The 19,478-nt window shown below is 39.8% G+C and overlaps 1 protein-coding gene across 1 annotated transcript in view; it reads left to right on the plus strand.

Moving 5' to 3' along the window:
* Nucleotides 1-1,591: 1,591 nt before the first annotated feature.
* The window catches only part of APBB1IP (amyloid beta precursor protein binding family B member 1 interacting protein), a 107,272-nt gene continuing 89,385 nt past the window's right edge, over nucleotides 1,592-19,478 (plus strand). Inside the window, exon 1 of the mRNA XM_074324957.2 lies at nucleotides 1,592-1,852. The gene's annotated coding sequence lies outside the window, so the exon portion shown is untranslated. The remainder of the gene's footprint in view (nucleotides 1,853-19,478) is intronic.

Genomic DNA, 19,478 nt, shown 5'->3' on the forward strand with positions numbered 1-19,478 from the left:
AAGTCTCTGAATCATTGCCTCTTTATATTACTTTGCAAAGAGGTGTTCCCTGACCTTCTTTCCTTTCCCATGAAACTCACTCCATTGTTTGACCTGACTTTCTATATAGCGCTATGACTGCTCAGAACCTTCCAGTGGCATCCCATCACACAGTAAAGTCCCTGCTATAGCCAGAATAGTCCCTTCCTTGCTGTTTTTCCAACATTTCATGCCCTCCTCACTCAGGACCATTGAATGGTCCTTCTACCTGGAATATTCTCATCCTGAAATCCACATGGATTAATCTCTCATGCCTTTAGGTCTGACTCAGGTGTCACCAGGAAGATCTTCCTTGATGACCCTAATTAGTATAGTGACTCCATCCCCACTCCCGTCACTCTCTACCCCTCACCTCTTAATTTCCCTCAAAATACTTACATTACTTTACATGTTAAATATCAATGTATCCTTTGTTTTCTCCCAATAGAATGTACCATCCGTGAGAGAAGGAATTATTTCCTTCACTACTTGTTTTCATTGTTCTTAGAAGAGTAGGTGCTTAATGGTTTCTCATTAAATAAATAACTGAAGTATCTGAAATTACCTAATTAATTTATATTTCTAATTTATATCTTCATGTCTCCACCACCTCCCCACATATTGAAGACACAGCTGCATAGGGGAAGAGGAGGTTCGTTCACCCACATTTACAAATCGTAACTGATTTTAACTTCTGTATTTTCGGATCTCGCCACTTTCCTCTCAGAAAACTCCACTCCCAGCAGTCTGGGGTTATTTCCGGTTAGTCCTTGGCTGTTACAAATCAGGCGGCCTCGTGCACATGTATTATTTCTTTTCATCACTGTATCTTCCGAATACATTCTTAGAAGTGGCATCACTGGGTCAAAGGGTAATTGCATATGTAAATTAAACAGCTATTGCCCAATGCAACCCCTCCACCCCCCCACCCCTGTCCCCAGGGTTCATACCATTTTGGATATCCACCAGCAATATGTGAGAGGCCACAGCCTCGCCCGCCCACTGTGTGGTTAATCTTGGGGGGGTTGCCAATCTGATTGTTGAGAAATGGCCTGTGTTGAGCGCGCCCTTCCAACCCCTACCCCCACGCCCCACCGTCTCCCGGGGTTCTGGCAGACACCGCTGAACTCAGGGCAGAGGCGTTTTCCCAGTGGGCCGGAGGGCGGAACGCGCGGGACGGCTCGGCGCCCCACTCCGCGCAGCCTCCCCTGCGGGCGGGCAACCCGCTGCGGCAAAGCAGGCCTTGCACAACTGGCCCGAAAGAGGAAGCACAAAAAGGGCTGAAATAAACACTTAGGAAGACCGTTTTGAAAGAAATCGGTTCCTAGGGCTTTTATGGAACCATCATCTGGCCCCAAATCCCTTAGCCACTAATAGTATTTCGAGGTGACAAAGGAGGTTGTCACTTCGCCAGGGGACGCTCCAAAGAGAAGGGGTCGCGCGGCGCAGGTAGAGGAGGAATGAAACAGGAAGGCACAACTTTCCCCAGAATTAAAAAAATAAAAAAAATTTTTTCTTCGTGGTTGTGGTGTAGAGGGGGGAAGTAAAAGGAACAAACCCGATGATTCGGGACAGAACAGCCCCGAGTTTTCGGAGTCGTTCTCCATGTGTTTCTCCGGGTGTGTCCCCAACGAGGCGCCCCTCTTGCACCTCCATGCAAAGCAGAGCGGAGAGCGCCCCACGTCTGCGCGCGGCGGGGGAAGGGCAGGGCTGACACGACTTCCTCCCGGAGCAGCGGACCTGAGCCGGGTGCAGCCCAGTGCACCGCATCGCCTCCCTGGTTGGTGCCCCGTCGCTGTCCCGCGCCCGGCCAAGTTCCCGCAGAGCCGTCGAGGTAAGCGCCGCCGATCCGCCCGGGAGCGCTGAGAGCTGCAGCCGGGACCCTCGGGGCTGTCATGGATCATGTGTCAAGCCCCTGGGGTCAAAGGCCCGACCCAGCGTTCCCGGGTGAACTCGCGCACCTCCCTCCAGCTTCGTCTTCGAGGGGCGTGCGTCCCGGGGTCCCCATCGTGTATCTCCAGACTTGACCCAGCTCCGCTGGGGTTTGGGGCTACGGATCGCCATCCCCGCGCTCTGTTTTACCAGATTTGATTTCCTGCCCAGAAAATTGCTTCAAGGTCGAACCGAGCACTGGTATGAACCGCCGCCTGTCCGGCAGGGCCAGGAGCCTCACCAGCTCTGAAGGGATTCTTGGGGCATGTCAGGGCCCTGTAGATTAAATGCAAGTCCTGTGAGAATTTGAGAGTGGTTCTGACGCATCCTAGAGTGTTTCCTTCCTTTAAAACTTTCAGACAACTGTTTTTATTTTTAAAAATAACCTTTCCTCCGAATTATTGCCCTTTTCGTTTTAAAATAAGATAGAGGAAAGATTTAGACAGCAAGCACAAGTTTCGTAATTTGTCTTGGAAATTAATGTCCAGAGTGCCGTTTTATAGACTGAAGTAAACTCAGTGGATGCCATATATCCTGGAAGACCTTAGCTCAAGGGTCCCGCTGAAGACCTTGCCCTGTGGGCTTCTTATTTTCCTTATGGGGAGGTATTTCTTATCATTCATACCACGTGGAACCTTAAATGCGTTGCTGCCTAGTCATTCACAGCAAAGCAGTTCAAAAAGAACTTTTCATGTGATCATTAAAGAAAAAGAAATGGAGTAACTAACTTACAGGGAAAAGGGAATGTGTTTATTACTCCCCGGTTGTTATTTCTGTTGGTATAATGTGGTTTAAACAAAGGCAAGGGTACTAGCTATTACTAATAATAAATTCTAGGCCTTTCAACAGAAATTTCAGATAAAGATCCTTTGTCCCTTTGAATAAACCTCCAGTGGCAATTTTCCTTCCGGCCTCACTGAAATACTGAAACAACACATGGGCAGTCTTACCTAATGCTGGCTGGCAAAATTAACAGAGAGTCTACGAAGAAATCTTCTATTATATTTCCAGATGGTATTTCTTGTCTGTTCAATGTGTTATGAAAGGTCTAAGAAATTTAACGCCATGTTCAGACTATTAGTACTTAATAATTTTCACAATATTATTAATATTTGTGTCTTCTCTGGGTGTTTGGGAAACTTGGGTTCTAGTTCCATATCTGCCTTTAATTAGAACAAAGATGACCTTAATGAAGCTACTTTAACCTTTTTGGACCTGAGAAAATTTATAAGTAAAGTAAGATTATTGGACTACATTATGTCTGTCATTAGAATAGCAACTGAGGAATTGCTGTAATTCTTTGAATTTGTCCTGTCTGGAATGCTGGCAAAGTTAGAATTGCTGACCACTAACAAAAGAGAATGGAGAAAATAATGATAAAACATTTGGTTAGATTCTGAAATATCAACACCTTTGAGGGCTTTTGTTTCTGAGAAGTTCCTCTAAAAACAAAGTCAATTTCTGGCCTATATGTAATAATTTCCATTCTATCGACAAACTGACATAGGGAGTTGATGTCCCTAAGCTTAAGCAGGACAATATTAAGTTAAAAATTTTTTAATTGTTATTTCTCAAAAAATATAACTTTGTAATATGGCTTACTCTATGATTTAGTTACTTTAAGTCTTTTTTAAAAAAAATCTTAAACACATTACTTACTAGGGTATGTAGTGTCCATTAAATTTTTTTTGTATTATTATATCCTAAGAATGTATACCAATCACCCACTGTTTGGTGTTTGTTTGCTTTTTGCCTTTTTTCACTTATAAATAAAAAGTTCTAGATATTTTCATATGATTAATGGAATGAGCTATTTATAAAATTCATTGTCATAAATGACTGTGTTTGATCTGCCACTTTGGATTTCTTTAAGCCATCCTACTTTCAAATAGCATTATTATTTTTATTTACTTCTAATCCTCTTCAATCTTGTTTTAATTATTTTTACACCTAAAACCCTTTAGTGATTCCACAGATCTTATAATAAATTAACTTTGCATTTTATAGTCTATCACACCAAAATCTTTTCAATTTTATAGAACGTCACGAGTTTATTTTATAGGCAATAGAACAATCTTAGTAATTCTCAGCTCAAAATAGAGCAATTCTTATTAACATAATTATATTTTAGTTTGGAAATATATATTTTATATCAGTCATATCATTTTAACTAGCAAGTGACTTAAAGTTTAAGCATTTATTATAAATTCAAGTACATAATAAATGCTAGGATGTAAGGTATTAGATTGGTACATTTGTTGTATAGTAATGTTTATATGTTTTAGAGTTATAGTTATCATGAAAAACATGACTTTTAGAGGAAACTGTTATGTATTTGGAAGAGTAGCAATTAGATTTCTCTTGAGAAGAGAGAATAGCAGTATTAAGGAAGGGCATTGAATGAACTATAAACAGTTTAAGAGGCTAGATTGTACATGAGGTGTGGCAAAGCAGAGCCAGAGGACAGCTTCTAAGGACTAGAGAATGTGACCTGCCACCACCGCATCCCTATTGCCTAGCCAAATTCCTGGCACCATAGTTAGGACTCTAAAAGTGTTTGCTAAATATACAAATACTATATCAGTTCCGCTTCTGGGTTGTACCATCAAAATGTTGCAAGCCCCTGAGACCCAGCTGGCCCCATTGGTATTAACCCTGAGGCATGAGCAGGCAGAGATGTCACATTCCAAGGCACCACACCTCCTCACAACTCAATTAACAAATATTTCCTGAACATTGACTATGCACTTGAATCATTAAAACTCCTAAAAGCTATTTTCTATCTTTTTTGTCAATTCAGTTTCCTCTTTATCACCAAATGGTAATCGTAAATAATAATTATTATATTTGTTTAGCTGATATTCTGTACAGACCCTGTGCTAACTATTTTAGATGTATAGTTTCATTAATTCTCACGTCCTGAGCTTCTACTATTGTTATCCCCCTTTTATCATTGAGGAAATGAAAGCACAGAGAGGTTAAGAAGCTTACATAGGGAGTAAGAAGCACAGCTGACCTTTGACCCGAGCCAGTCTGATACCAATGCTCGAGGTGCTGTACCAGGGACAAGGGCTCAAATGGTGGAAAAACATGGGGCCTTTCCTCAGTGAACTTCTAGTCTAGTGGGGGAGAAGTATCAGATCCTTACTCCACACTGGGGTCAGGGAAAGCAAAGAAAGCAAAGAACTTGCCTTGTGAATTCTTTAGTTAGTTTCTTCTTAGTGGGAAGACAAGATAGTATAATCAGTTGTGAAGTTGCTATCTTTATAGATGTCTTTTGCAAAAATAATCTTTAGCAGCAATCATGTGTTTTCATTTTTATCTTTATTATGTTCTAATCCCTCTTGATAGCTTGTAGGGTTGATTAAATCAATGAAGCAGTGAGCATAATATTTTTTTCTAATTCTGCAGGGAATCTTTCTGATTTGATATCCTCATCAGTGAGACACCCATGGGCCAGGAAGGGAGAATAAATGCTAAATCACACAGCAATTATGTTTCCACAAACTGGCTAGAAGATTTATGTCCAGAGAGTTATAACATATCAAACTGGAGAGAAAATGAAGAGTGGTAGTAAAACAAGTAAACACTGGACTAGATTTAATTTTTCCTTCCATTTTTATTATGAAGTATTTAATACATACAAAATGTGGTGCATGATGTATATGTAAATTATAGTAAACAACAATAAAGTCAACATCTGGATACGTATTACTCAGCTTAAGAAGTAAAATATTACCAATGTATCTTCTGACTTTCAGTAGCATTCCCCTTTTATATCAATAGAGGCAATTATTATTCTGAACACTACAACTTTTAAGTGTAATAAAGAATATCAAACTTAGAAACTGCTAATATTTCCATATTACTTAGATTTCCTCTCCAAATACAATTCAATCATTCCAAAAAGATTTGTCAAGCACTATTGTAGGTGCTTGGGACATGTTGGTGACAGAAAAGATAAAGATCTCTGCATTTATGGAGCTTATATTCTAGTGGGGTGACACAGGCAATAATCAATGAGCATAAAAGTAAATAGCATAGATATTAGTAAGTGAAAAGTGCTATGAAAAAAGACAAAGTTGAGCGAAGTAAAATTGTGATATTATAGAAGTTGGTAAAACGTGGTCTCATTGGAAAGACAAGATTTGAGCAAAGGTTTGAAGAAGTTAAGAGGGTATCTGAGGGGAGAGATCCAAGATGGTGGAGTAGATAAACACTCTGCCTGCTTTCTTGAATGAACACATAAAAATTACAACTAAATTATAGAACAATTAACCTGGAGAACCACCTGAAGTTTGACTGAACGGAAGTTTTATAACTAAGGATATAAAGAAACCACGTCCAGACTGGTAGGAGGGGTGGAAATGCAAAATGGGCTGGCCCAAAACTCCATGTGGTGGTTGACAATCAGGAGGTATATCTCAGCCAAGGATGTTCCCCCAAGAGGAGTGAGGGACCCCAGCCCCACACGGGCCTCCCCAGCCCAGAGTACTAGTGCCAGGAAGAGGAGCCCCACAACACCTGGCTGTGAAAAACAGTGGGGATTCCAACCATCTGGGTGGGACAAAAAAGGCTGGGAGAAACTCAGATGTTCTCTCAAACAACTTGCACACAGACTCTCTCACTCCGGGCACTCACTGTGGGCTCCAGTGGACGGATGGTGACTCAGACAGCATCAAAGGCATACAGGCGATAGACTGAGGTTTGTGGCTTCAGGTGAGGGCTGGAAGACAGTCACCATGTTCCCTGTGAAGGGGCCTTCTCCCATGCAGATGGCAGAGAGCCATCTTGTGTTGAGTGCTCCCCCATGCCCATGGACAAATCTGAATCTGAATTGGTCAGTGAGCTTCACTGGCTCCACCCTAATGACCCTTCCTGGACCCTACCCCATCCAATTCCCCCAGTGCCTGAGGCACTTTCACAGTGAGCAGCCAGCACTATCTGAATTGCACTCTTCTTGGAAAATTATCGAAGACCACTGGCCCAAGATGGGCAGCAACTGGCCTCAGGGTGCTCTGAGACTCTTCTGAGTAGCTCCAGGCTCAGCACTGGCACCAAACCAGAATCTACATTAATCTGGTGAACACAGTTCTTCTCACTCTGGTGACTCCCTGAGACCCTGCCTCACCCAACTCACATAATGCATGAGTCTTTATCAGTAGCTGAACCTTAAGGGAGCTGGCAGGTGGCAGCAGGCCTCGGAGTGTCCTGGCTTTTTGGGGAGCTACCCCAGGCCCAGTACTGGTGGCAGACATCCTCAGTTCACAGAGTGGCTTCTCCCACATGCTTTCAGGTTTAGCACAGGAAGCAAACAACCGTGGATCTCTTTGTAGCTCCCACCAGGCAGTGGCTGGCTGGGGACTACCTGGTAGGAGCTACAAAGTAGCACCGCAGCCCCTCCCGAGAGGCCCCAGAACCAACATACTTGGAAGTTGGCTTCAGACCACAGCAGAGCATCACACAATTAACCCCACAAGTGGCACACCCAAAGGGCTGACTCAACAGGCACTGGAGCCTGCTGGGGCGAATCCCACTCAGTAGCATCGCAGCCCATAAACTGTAGACGTGGCCAAACCCCAGAGCCAGTCAGCCTGAAGGTCACTCCCACCCACTGGTGTGCCAACAGGAATCAAGGCTCAGCTATAACAGAAGAGCACCCACAACCCACACAAGGGACACTCCTGGAGCACCTGGAGCAGGTGATCAGGGAGACTATGCCAGGGCCCCACAGGGCACCTACTACATAAGGCCACTTGGCAAGAATGGGAGACATAGCAGAACTACCTAATACATAGGAACAAAAAGGCTGCCAAAATAAGGAAACAAAGAAATATGTCCCAAAGGAAGGAACAGGAGAAAACTCCAGAAAAAGAATTAAATGAAATGGAGTCAAAAAACCTACCAGATACAGAGTTCAAAACAATGGTTATAAGGATGCTCAAGGAACTTAGTGAGAACTTCAACAAAGAGATAGCAAGCATTAAAAAAAGGATATAGAAACCATAAAAAAAGAACCAGTCATAAATGAAGAATAAAATAATTAAAATGAAGAAGGCACTAGAAGGAATCACCAGCAGACTAGATGAAGCAGAGGATCAAATCAGCAATTTAGAAGACGAGGTAGCAGAAAATACCCAATTGGAACAGTAAAAAGAAAAAAGAATCCCCCCAAATGAGAATAGTTTAAGTCACCTCTGGGACAACATCAAGCATAAAAACATTCCCAGCTGTAATGACAAACAGAGGCGGGGGGGGGGGGGAGAGAGGAGGAGCACACTAGGGAGGGGCTAATTGATTTATCTATTTAGCAATATCTAATCAATAACAAAAGACAAAAACACTTTTAAAAAGTGTGTTAACCACAGAAAGTAAAGGTGGTTAAGACTAAACTATATACATTGATAACAATGTCATGTCAAAGGCATACACATACATATAAGTTTAAAAGTTCCCAACATATGTTTACTATTGATCAAAAATCATTTGGCTAAATACACAAATAACATCAGTAAGGAGTATCCAAAAGCAGTAATAAGCTTTATAGGATAGTAACTATTACAGTAGATGCCAAAAGCTCACCAAACCAGGGGAGAATAGCACTGGAAAAGTCATAAATCAAAACCTTGCCAGGTCTGTAGCTGAGAAAAACTCAGGCATCTCCCACACTGCTGCTTGTTAGTTCCCAAGAATATTGTTGTCATTGCTAACAAGTTCTCAAGAATGTTGATGCTGTTGCCATTGTTGTTGGAAGTTAGGGTGTCTTCTGATGCTGCAAGCTGCATACAAGCTTCTAATATACTAACAGTTCTCAAGAGGGCTATCCGTGGGGAGCAACACTGGAGAGGTCGGGAACCAGCCAGGCCTCCCCAGGTCCGTGGCTGGAAGTCAGGACGTCTCTGGGTGTTGTAAGCTGTATGTTGCTGGAAGTTTCTAGAATCCTAGAATGATGAAGAATCACCAATAACAAAAGACAAAATGACGAAAATTACACTGCCAACTCAGGTCTGCCTTATATATCTTCTCAGATGTACCTTAAAGCCAAGCTTCTTGTTCCTGCCTCCCTCTCCGGGAACGGTCAGCTTCAGGAGGCTCCGGCAGCCAATGATAAAAATATTGCTTATCCGGCTGAAGGGCCAGTTCATTTGGACAAGCAACATCTTTTGTTCCTGCTTGGGGCCATCGGCCCAAGGTCTTCCAAAGCCTGGCAATGAGCCTGTCGCGTCATCCTGATATAACTTAGCTATTTTTTTACTTTATCTGTTGATGTGGGTGAAACAGACAGAAAGCAACATCATCTCGTGCCTCCCCTACCCAGGAGAATGAGACCAAAGGGGGAATTTACTCAACCACTGATCACAGTCCAGAAATCATCTCACATACAGGAATAAAAACTATAGAAAAAAGCTCACATCAACCAATGAAGGCAAATTTTCTTCAACATCTACCCTACAATTTGGCATTAAAATTTGTATTCATTGGCAATAAGTCATTATTGCCACCCGTATATGAGTAGTATTTTAATACACTTGATAAAACTGTAAACAACATGAAATAATTTATAAAAAGGTAACCATCACCTCACATGCAGTCTCATGTGATGGAACAAAAGGCAAACCAAAAGCTAATCATGAACTCACACGGAGTCTCTCATGTGAGGGAACAAAAAGTAAACAGACAAAATCTCACATCAACCAATGAAGGCAATTTTTTTTAAACGTCTACCCTAAGCATTTCAGGGGTACCAGAAGGAGACGAGACAAAGCAAGGGATTGAGAACCTATTTGAAAAAATAATGACTGAAAACTTTCCTAACTGGCTAAGGAAATAGACATACAAGCCCAGGAACTGCAGAGTCCCAAACAAAATAAACCCAAACAGGCGCACACCAAGATACATTATAATTAGAATGCCAAAGGTTAAAGACAAAGAGGGAATTCTAAAAGCAGAAAAAAAAAAAAAAGGCAACTAGTAACTTATAAAGAAGTCCCCAGAAGATTGTCAGCTGATATCTGAACAGAAACTTTGCAGGCCAGAAGGGACTGGCACAAAATATTCAACGTGATGAAAAGCGAGGACCTACAACCAAGACTACCGAGCAATGCTATCATTTAAAATCAAAGGACAGATAAAGAGTTTGCCAGACAAGAAAAAGCTAAAGGAATTCATCATCACCAAACCAGCATTACAAGGAATGTTAGAGGGACTCTTTAAAATGGAAAAAAAAGTCAAAATTATGAATAATCAAATGGCAATAGCTATATATCTATCAATAATTACTCTCAATGTAAATGGATTAAATGCTCCAATCAAAAGACATAGAGTGGCGGAATGGATAAGAAAACAAGACCCTTATATATGCTGCCCATAAGAGACTCAGTTCAGATTGAAAGACACACATAGACTAAAAGTAAAGGGATGGAAAAAGATATTTCATGAAAATGAAAACAAAAAAACAAAAAAAGAGAAATGAAAACCTGGGGTAGCAATACTTATACCATACAAAATAGACTTTAAAACAAAGACTAAGAAGGACCTAGTAATTCCACTTCTGAGTATTTATGCAAAGAATCCCAAAACTCTACTACGAAAGGACATGAGCATCCATATGTTCATTAGAGCATTATTTACAATGGACAAGATGTGGAGGCAGCCTGGTGTCTGTCAATGGATGAATGGATAAAGAGGAGGTCGTACATATATACAATGGAATATTACTCGGCCATGGAAGGGAATGGGTTCTCACCATCTGTGGTGGCATGGATGGACCTGGAGGGTATTTTGCTGAGTGGAATATGTCAGAGAGAGAAAGACAGATGCAATGAGATTTCATGTATATGTAGAATCCAAAAAAACACACAAAATAAACAAACAAAACAGAAACACACTCATAGATACAGAGAACATTTTGATGGTTGCCAGATGGGAGGGGGTTTGGGCTGCAGGTGCAATAGGGGGAAGGGATTAAGAAGTATAGATTGGTTGTTACACAGTAGTCATGGGGATGTAGGGTATAGCATAAGGAATGTAGTCAGTAATAGTGTAATAACTATGCATTTTGTCAGATGGGTACTAGACTATTCAGGGGGATCACTTCTTAAATTATATAAATGTCTAACCACTCTGCTGTGCTCCTGAAATTATTATAAAATAATATTGAATGTCAACTGTAATTGAAAATTTTAAAAAGGGGGGAAAAGGTGAAGGGTAATAAGACGTCCAAATTTCCAGGTAAAGCAAATAAGTCATGAGGATGTAATGTACAGCATAGGAAATATAGTCAGTAATATTGTGACTGGTATGGTATAGTGTCAGACGGTTGCTGAATTTATCATAGTGATCACTTCTCTAGGTATATAAACCTTGATTAACTGTGTTGTATACCTGAAACTAATATAATAGTGTATGTTAGCTGTATTTTTAATAAAAATCTTTAAAAAAAAAAAGAGAGGGTGTATCTGAGGGAACAGTGTTCCAAGGAAAGGGAGCAGCCAGTGCCAAGCCAGAGTGTATTCGAGGAACACAAAAGCCCCTGTAGCTAGAGGTAAGTTAGCAGGGAGAGTAATGAGAGATGTGACTGGAGAGGTGAGAGGAGGGTGGAGACGTATCAGATCACATAGGCTCTTGGAGGCCATTGTAAAATTTTTAGCTTTTACTCTGAGTGAAATTGAGGGGCCATTGCAGCGTTCTGAGAAGTAATCTGATCTGACTGACATTGAAAAGGCTCACTCCAACTGCTTGAGAAGAAAGGAAGCAGCAAGGATGAGAGATTAGGAAGCTTTGGGAATCGGCATGTATTTTGAAGGTAGAACCAATAGGATTTCATGACAGAGTGGATGATTGGTGTGAGAGAAAGAGGAGTCAAAGCTTGGGGCCTAAACAACTGGAAAGATGGAATTGGCATCAACCAACATGCAGAGGTTGGTGGGGAGACATCAGAAGTTTGCTATTGCATATGGATATGAAATACCAATTGGCAATAACCATTTGCTTATATATCAAGCTAAGGTTGTTCAGGCTAAGTAACTATATTTTGGAAGATACTGTTATTATTCTCATTTTACAAAATCGTAACTGCAGAACTAGCTTAAAATGGTCAAATCCTGTTTCTAACAAGACCAGGAACTAAAGTTTAAGTATTGGCTACACCATTCCTGAGTAACACTTGTGAACACCACTCCTGAGTAACACGTATGAACCCTTAACAGTTCCCACCCCCTTCTCCATGGAACCAAAGGACCAGACATGACCTGAACCTGAAAGTGGGAACCCTTTCAGAAGCAAAGGGTACAGTGCTGAAACCCCTTAAATCTTGCTGCGAACCCTGGATAGGGGAGACAGATTTGAGGCTAGCCTCCTGTCTTCTTCAGTGGACTCACAAATAAAAGCTTTCTTTTCTCCAAAGCCAATGTCATAGTATTGATTTCTGTGTGCTTCAGACAGCGAGCCCTTGCTCAGTGACAAAATTAAAAATGACAGTTTAGAGAGTTTTAAGAAACTTTCCTAAGTTTACACAGCTTAAGAAATGGAACATAAAACCACATTTGGGGGGTCCTAAAACTTTCACCATTCTCTCAATACTTGCTAGAAGGGTTGACCAGCAATCTTTACTGTATTGCTAAAATAAGAATATAGTCAGCTAATCAGTAATATTCCACCCCCATGAGACTCAAGACAATGAAAATTATTTTTAAGAAATGGAAGAACAAGAAATGAATAGTAAGAAGCCCTATATCCATACATAAATGTATAACCAGTGGCATGTACAGGACCAGGTTTTTATGATTTGAGTTTAACAGCAGGATTCTGAGGGATGAAGGACAAAGGCCTTTTCCACAAAGGAGCCTTTTATGCCTAGAGGTTAAAATATATACATTTTCAAAATCTAAAACCAAATTTGGAAGAGACGGGGGCAAGGGGGGGGGGCTTCCTCTTTGCACATCTGGATTTCAAATGGATGCAAATGTTAGAGCAGAGCTAAAGGTTCATTGGTAGCTGCTGAAGAATGTTAGATGACACAGTTATGATATTTGGAAAGCTGGAAATGATTATTAGGAGCTACTGAGATTTAGATAACTGACACTTCATTTGCTTTAGTTATCAAGGCAGTGTAATTCTGAATTAGTCATATTTAGTAAAATGCTGCTTAAGTCATTGATTCCCATTTAACAGTCTATGTTTTTCACAGGGCAAAAGTCTAGTTTTCAGTTAAGTTTATTATTAGGGTTTCATCTAAAAAAGGACAGAATGGATTATGTGGCAGAAAAAATACCACAAATTTTTTTTCATGTGATTTACTTTATTAATAGGTTGGTGCAAAAGTAATTGCGGTTTAAAAGGTTAAAAACAATTGCAAAAACCACAATTACTTTAGCACCAACCTAATATCTCAATTAATTCACTGATTGAGTAAATTTGTCTAAGGCTACTGTATTTATAGTATTAACAAACTCTTTCATCTCTGCTGATAACATCAAATTCACCACTGAAAGATCATTGGACTGATTAGGTTTGGAATGTAGTATCGGTTGGTTTATTCTTGTGTTTTTTTTAGGAGCATGATTTCCTTCTGATGAAATTCCATAAACGCTATGGCTTAGCAAACCAAGATGATTTCTTAATTTTACTAATGCTGTTTACTAATGCTGCAGCATTATATTTCCTCTATTGTAAGCAACAAACAGAAATGAAATTCCATGAGCCATGAATGTGGGTAAACACAGTGAAATGATGTGAACAGATGGCTCATAAGAGCACTAATTTTTTTGGTGTTTTCGATTGTGAATTTTTTTAAAATTTATTGTTCCATTACAATTGACATACAATATTACATTAGTTTCAAGTTTGACTGGATATTTATATGCCTCATGAATAGAGACGCTAAAACTCCCAGGTAGCTCACTACACTGATTGTCAGAGCAGACAAGCGTTCCCTAAGGGGAGGCCTGCTAAGGGGCATAGGTCCTTACACTTACACTTCAGTTGAATGAATACATATTCATTCTCAACATAATATAATATATTATATATTATGCACATATATATATAGATATAATGCTCATATATATATTATACTCATTATGCTCATATATATATATAATATATTATGCTCAACATAATGTAATTGGGACTTTTTTTTCTGTTCAACATACATCTGTTGAGGACCACCCACATGCCAGTGTTGGGGTATAAAACAGAATAACGTATGGCCCCTACCCTCAAGAAGCTTCCAGTCTAATGGGAGAGACAGGCCTGTAAAGAAACACATTATAATGTGTCATGTGGGGTAACCAAGAGGCACTTTGAAAGATAAGATATTTCCAGGCATCCCAGTGAAAGAAGGCTACCCTAAGCCCCACATGTGTAAAATGGTTTGGCTGTACTAGAGCATAAAGTGCAGTGGGAAAGGAAATGGGGAGATGCTGATTTGACACTTGGTGAGTAATATTCAGATTGCATTTTATAGGATACAATCACCACAATCTGTCATCTTTGAGTCAAATGTGTAGGCACTTGTAATAACAGAACTGTAGCCCTCTCCAAAGGGAATATAATGCACGCCACATATATAACTTTAAATTTTCAAAAAGCCACATTAGGAACAGTAGAAAAATGCAAGTGACATCAAAATTTTAGTAAGAAATTTTAAATAGATATCCAAAATGATCAATTAATTAATATTAATTATACTAAATTACATTAAATTTAAATAATATTCATGTTTTACACTTACAAAATGTCTCGATTTAGACTGGCCACAATTCAAGTGCTCAGTAGCCGGTAGCTTGGCCAGTGGTTGCCTAACGGACAGCACAGTTCTAGGCAGGTAATTACACAATTACTGTATCCCGTGTGTTCACTATTCAGCTGCATGGAGGGTATTAGATGAATTGTGAAGTAAGCTAAAGGATAAAGGAAGGGAACAGCATTTTTGGTTAGTATGGGGCCTGTCGCTGGAACCTGATTTTAATTCATATTTAAACTTATAACCAGAATGCTTTAGTAGCCCTCCAGCAACAAAAACGAACAACGTCAAATTGTCATTGCTTACTTTTCTTTGAATTCTTTCTCCACTGCCTGCTGCCCCTTCTTTGTTGGATTCTGCCAGATAGTAACAGGGACTGAAAAAGGATGGAAATAAATGGAGCAGTATACTCTAAACCCACATCCGGCAAAATGTCATCTATCTGTTACCCTAGGCAACAGTAGTTGTTAACTCTTTTTTTTCTTTTTCTTTTTTTTTTTTTGGCTTCCACCTGCTAGTTCACAAGCATAACATACCCTTATCAACAACAACTCTCTTTGCAGTGGTTCTCAATTCCAGAAATACACTTCCCTTCAGGGGAGGGAGGTAGTGATAAAGATTTGACACGTGGAGTTGGAGGTGCCATGATATAGTTTAAAAAAAAAAAAACTCAAGGAAATTCTGATATAGTTCCTCTGTTGTTCAGAATGGTTAAGGATCTCTGTCCTAGAATCACTGCTTACAGATGTCCTTGGCTTAATCTTTTAAAACTGTGCCTTGGCCTATGAGAAAATGGCCGCCCCACTCAGTGTGGCCAGGTACGCAGAAATGCGACAGACAGAAGTAACTACCCAGGTATGGACTGGGGGGGGTGCATGCACGTGTGTGCGTACGAGGGGTGGGGGGCAATAAGTAACTAACTTTTGTCTCCACTGATAATTTTAGAGCAGGAATGTAGTCATAAAAATGATGATGGTGATGACAGTAATAGCTGAGATTAGTATTACTCGTAAACTTTATATGCACCAGACTCCATCCTAAGCACTTTACAGGCACCACGCCATCCCTATGAGGTACAGACTCTTCTCATTGCCATTTCACAAATGAGGAAATGAAGCCAACAGAGAGGTTGAATAACTTGCCCAAGATCACTCAGCAGCTAAGTCTATTTGCTGAGTACGCGCCATGTGTCACACACTTGGGTGAAAATGCAAGATTCCATGCCTCCACTCCCAGTGTGATGTGAAAGACAGGCATGCAACTATTTATATGAGATCTGGACATACAGACACTGTAACTGCAACATAAGCAAAGAATCTACCACTTTCCATGTCTTAATAATCACAATCCTTGTTTTCAGAAGGCACTGTGGCATGGTGGTTGTGAACATGAGCCTCTGAGTTAGACCTGGGCGCAGTCCAGTCCACCACTTGCATGCACTTACACCAATTATTTAATTTCTCTGGGTCTGAGTTTTATAACCTATGAAATTGGAATAATGTCACCACCTCATAGGGATGTTTTGAGAATTTAAATGAGATGCTATAGGTGTCTGACCTGTCGTAATTGTTCTACATTTATAACGCCTATTCTTATTTTAAAGTAGGTGCTAATACATATTAAATATGAGCTACCATACATTGAGTTCTCAGTGCTAACTAATCATGGCGTTATGCTGAGTACTAAGAGACTTGAGGTGTAAATGTTTCCCCTCTCAACATAGTTTAGAAGATAAAACATACATATTAGGAGACAGATAAACCATAAGTCAACGTGTGAACTCTCAAACTGGTGATCCTAACACTGCTGCTGCAGGAGTTCAGACAAGGGTAGATTGCCAGGACCCACTTGTGAGCCTTGATAGTGTGTGGGACTAATGGTAGTGGAGAAACATTGGAAAAATAGCACAGAGGTAAGACAAATGATTGTATGGGGAAGAGAAAGAAACGTCTTTCACTATAAGCAAAGGTTTAATGAAAGAAAGATGATGAATTTAGAGTGGTTTGTGGGGGTGGGTTGTGGATAAGCTCATTCTAGCTGGTGTTCGCTCTAAGCAGCTCTTCTAACTCGCTGGGGAGGTGCCAGACCGGCCTGCACACACGGTGACAATGAGGGCCACGGATCAATCACCTCTTCTCCTTGACTACAAGTGCTGGCCTCCCTGTCACCCACTCCTTCACCTTCTGCTTGCCTTTCTCTGATTGACATGGACTTTCCAGATTTGGTGTTTGAACCCTTTGGACCAGGGGTGCTCAGACAGCCGAATGACCTGGCCCTGGAGATTGCTAACATTCCCCTGGGCTGTAGTACAGACCCTGATCACAACTGGAAAAGGTATCAGGGGGCAGTTACCCTCGTGAATATTGACAGAGGAGGGCCTGAATGACCCCCCACATTGGACACCACATTATGAAGGGAAGAGAGAATAATTTCGTTTTTGACTGGTTGTCTCTGCTGTAGAACTTCGTTCATGTTATTCAGGAACCTACTAGGACAATGAACCAAATGGTGCAGGGGGTTCAGATTCTTCACCAAGAGGCAAACAGATGACAGAGATGCCGAGAAAAAAACAATATATTGCTTAGTTAATTGAAATATAAATGTGGGCCATGATTTAAGTACTGTGACTGTATCATAAAGTGTTTGGGGATTTTTAGTTCAACTTAGTAAAGTTACATGGTAACTTATGTGAAACATAAAATATGTATGTTCCTAGAAGTTGAATTTCACTCTATATCTGATGATTTAGCCGTTTATGGTTCTTGAGGTTTGGGGTTTTTTAATTTTGTTTTTGTTTGGTTGGTTTGGTGCTGTGTGTTTTAAATCAAGGATTAATATTCATGCCAGGTTAATTGATAATCTTTCTATGGATGGGCCTGATCTAAACCAGTTTTGGAGGAGTCCAGTTCTTTGCAGGAAGAAATCATAAATTTACCCTAAATCCATTTGGATTGGTCCTGGATTATAGTAGTATAGTACTTGCTGCTACAGTTTCTTTTTATTTTTGTCATAGTGCCTGGATCAATGCTACATACATTTGCACAAATGATTCAATGAGTGTATTTTGACTGAATGTGTCTTTGGGCTGGGGGTGGTCCTTTAGGTATAAAAGGACTTAAATGGATGCTCTCAATAACATCCATTAAAAAATAATGACTCACACTGTACACAAAAACTAACTCAAAATGGATCATAGACCTAAATGTAAGAGCTAAAATTATAAAACCTAGAAGAAAAGATAGGAGTAGATCTTTATGACCTTGGATAAAGTAATATATGTATTACTATATATTAACTATAATATATATACATATGTATGTATATATGTATATATTATATTATGTATACATTATATACTTTATATATATACACAAAAGCACAATTGAAAAAGGAAAAAATAGATAAATTGGGCTACATCCAACTTTAAAACTTTTGTGCAGCAAACAGTGCCATCAAGAAAGTATGATGACAATGCACAAAAGGGGAGAAAACATTTGATTTGCAAAGCATATCTGATAAAGGACTTGTATCCAGAATATACAAAATAGTCATTTGGATGTAAAGTAAAGCCTAGGAAATATAGTCAATAATATGGTAATAACTGTGTATTGTGTCAGATGGGTACTAGACTTATTGGGGTGATCACTTTGTAAGTTATATAAATGTCTAATCACTACATTGAACACCTGAAACTAATATAATATTGTAATGTCAACTCTAATTGAAAAATAATTATTTAAAAAAGAACAACAACATAATAGTAATATATTAAAAAGACACACAATCCATTTTAAAGCTGGGAAAAGGATCTGAGTAGACTTTTCTCTAAAGAAGATATAGAAATGACCAATAAGCACATGAAAAGATGCTCCTCATCATTAGACATGAGGGAGATGCAAATTACAACCAGAACTTCCCACTCACTAGGACGACTAGCATCAAAATGACAGACACAGGTATTGCTGAGGCTGTGGAGAAATTTGAACCTTCGTATACTGCATGTAGAATGTAAAATCGTTCTAGAGCTTTGGGAAAATAGTCTAGCAGTTCCTCAAAAAGTTAAATATAAAGTTACCATGTAGCCCAGCAGTTATATTCCTAGAAATCCCAAGAAGAATGAAAACATATATCCCTACAAAATCTTGTACAAAAATGTTCATAGCAGCATAATTCATAATAGCTGAAAAGTAGAAACAACCCATATGTCCATCAATGGATGAATAGATAATCTAAATGTGGTGTTTCAATACAATGAAATATTTAGCAATAAAAAGAAACAACGTGCTGGTGCATATTACAGTATGGATAAACTTTGAAAACATTACACTAAGTAAAAGAAGCCAGGCATAAAAGACCACATATTGTATGTTTTTGTATATATGTCCAGAATACGCAAATAAATTTATATAAAGAGAAAGTAGATTGATGGTTGCTTGGGCCTGGAGAGAGATGGGGGGGATGGCAAGTGACTCTTAAAGGGTATTGGGTTTCTTTTAGGGGAGAAGAAAGTATTCTAAAATTAGATTGTGGTGATGGTTGCACAGCCCTGTGAATATATCAAAAACCATTGAATTATACACTTTAAATTGGTGAGTTGTATGGAATGTGAATTACATCTTAATAAAGCTATTTTTTAAAATATGGAACACGAGACCTGTGTCCAAGGGGCTGCTCTAACCAATGGGAAGATGAAAAGATGCATTAGAAGCAATCTGAGCTCTGGTTTCAATACATTAAATGAAATCATTTGGGATGCCAGGGGATTATAAAGGAAACAGTAGTT

The sequence above is a fragment of the Rhinolophus sinicus genome, chromosome 1 (assembly GCF_057876585.1).
Source record: "Rhinolophus sinicus isolate RSI-liver-muscle chromosome 1, RSI-T2T, whole genome shotgun sequence".
In the NCBI taxonomy this organism is placed as follows: domain Eukaryota; kingdom Metazoa; phylum Chordata; class Mammalia; order Chiroptera; family Rhinolophidae; genus Rhinolophus; species Rhinolophus sinicus.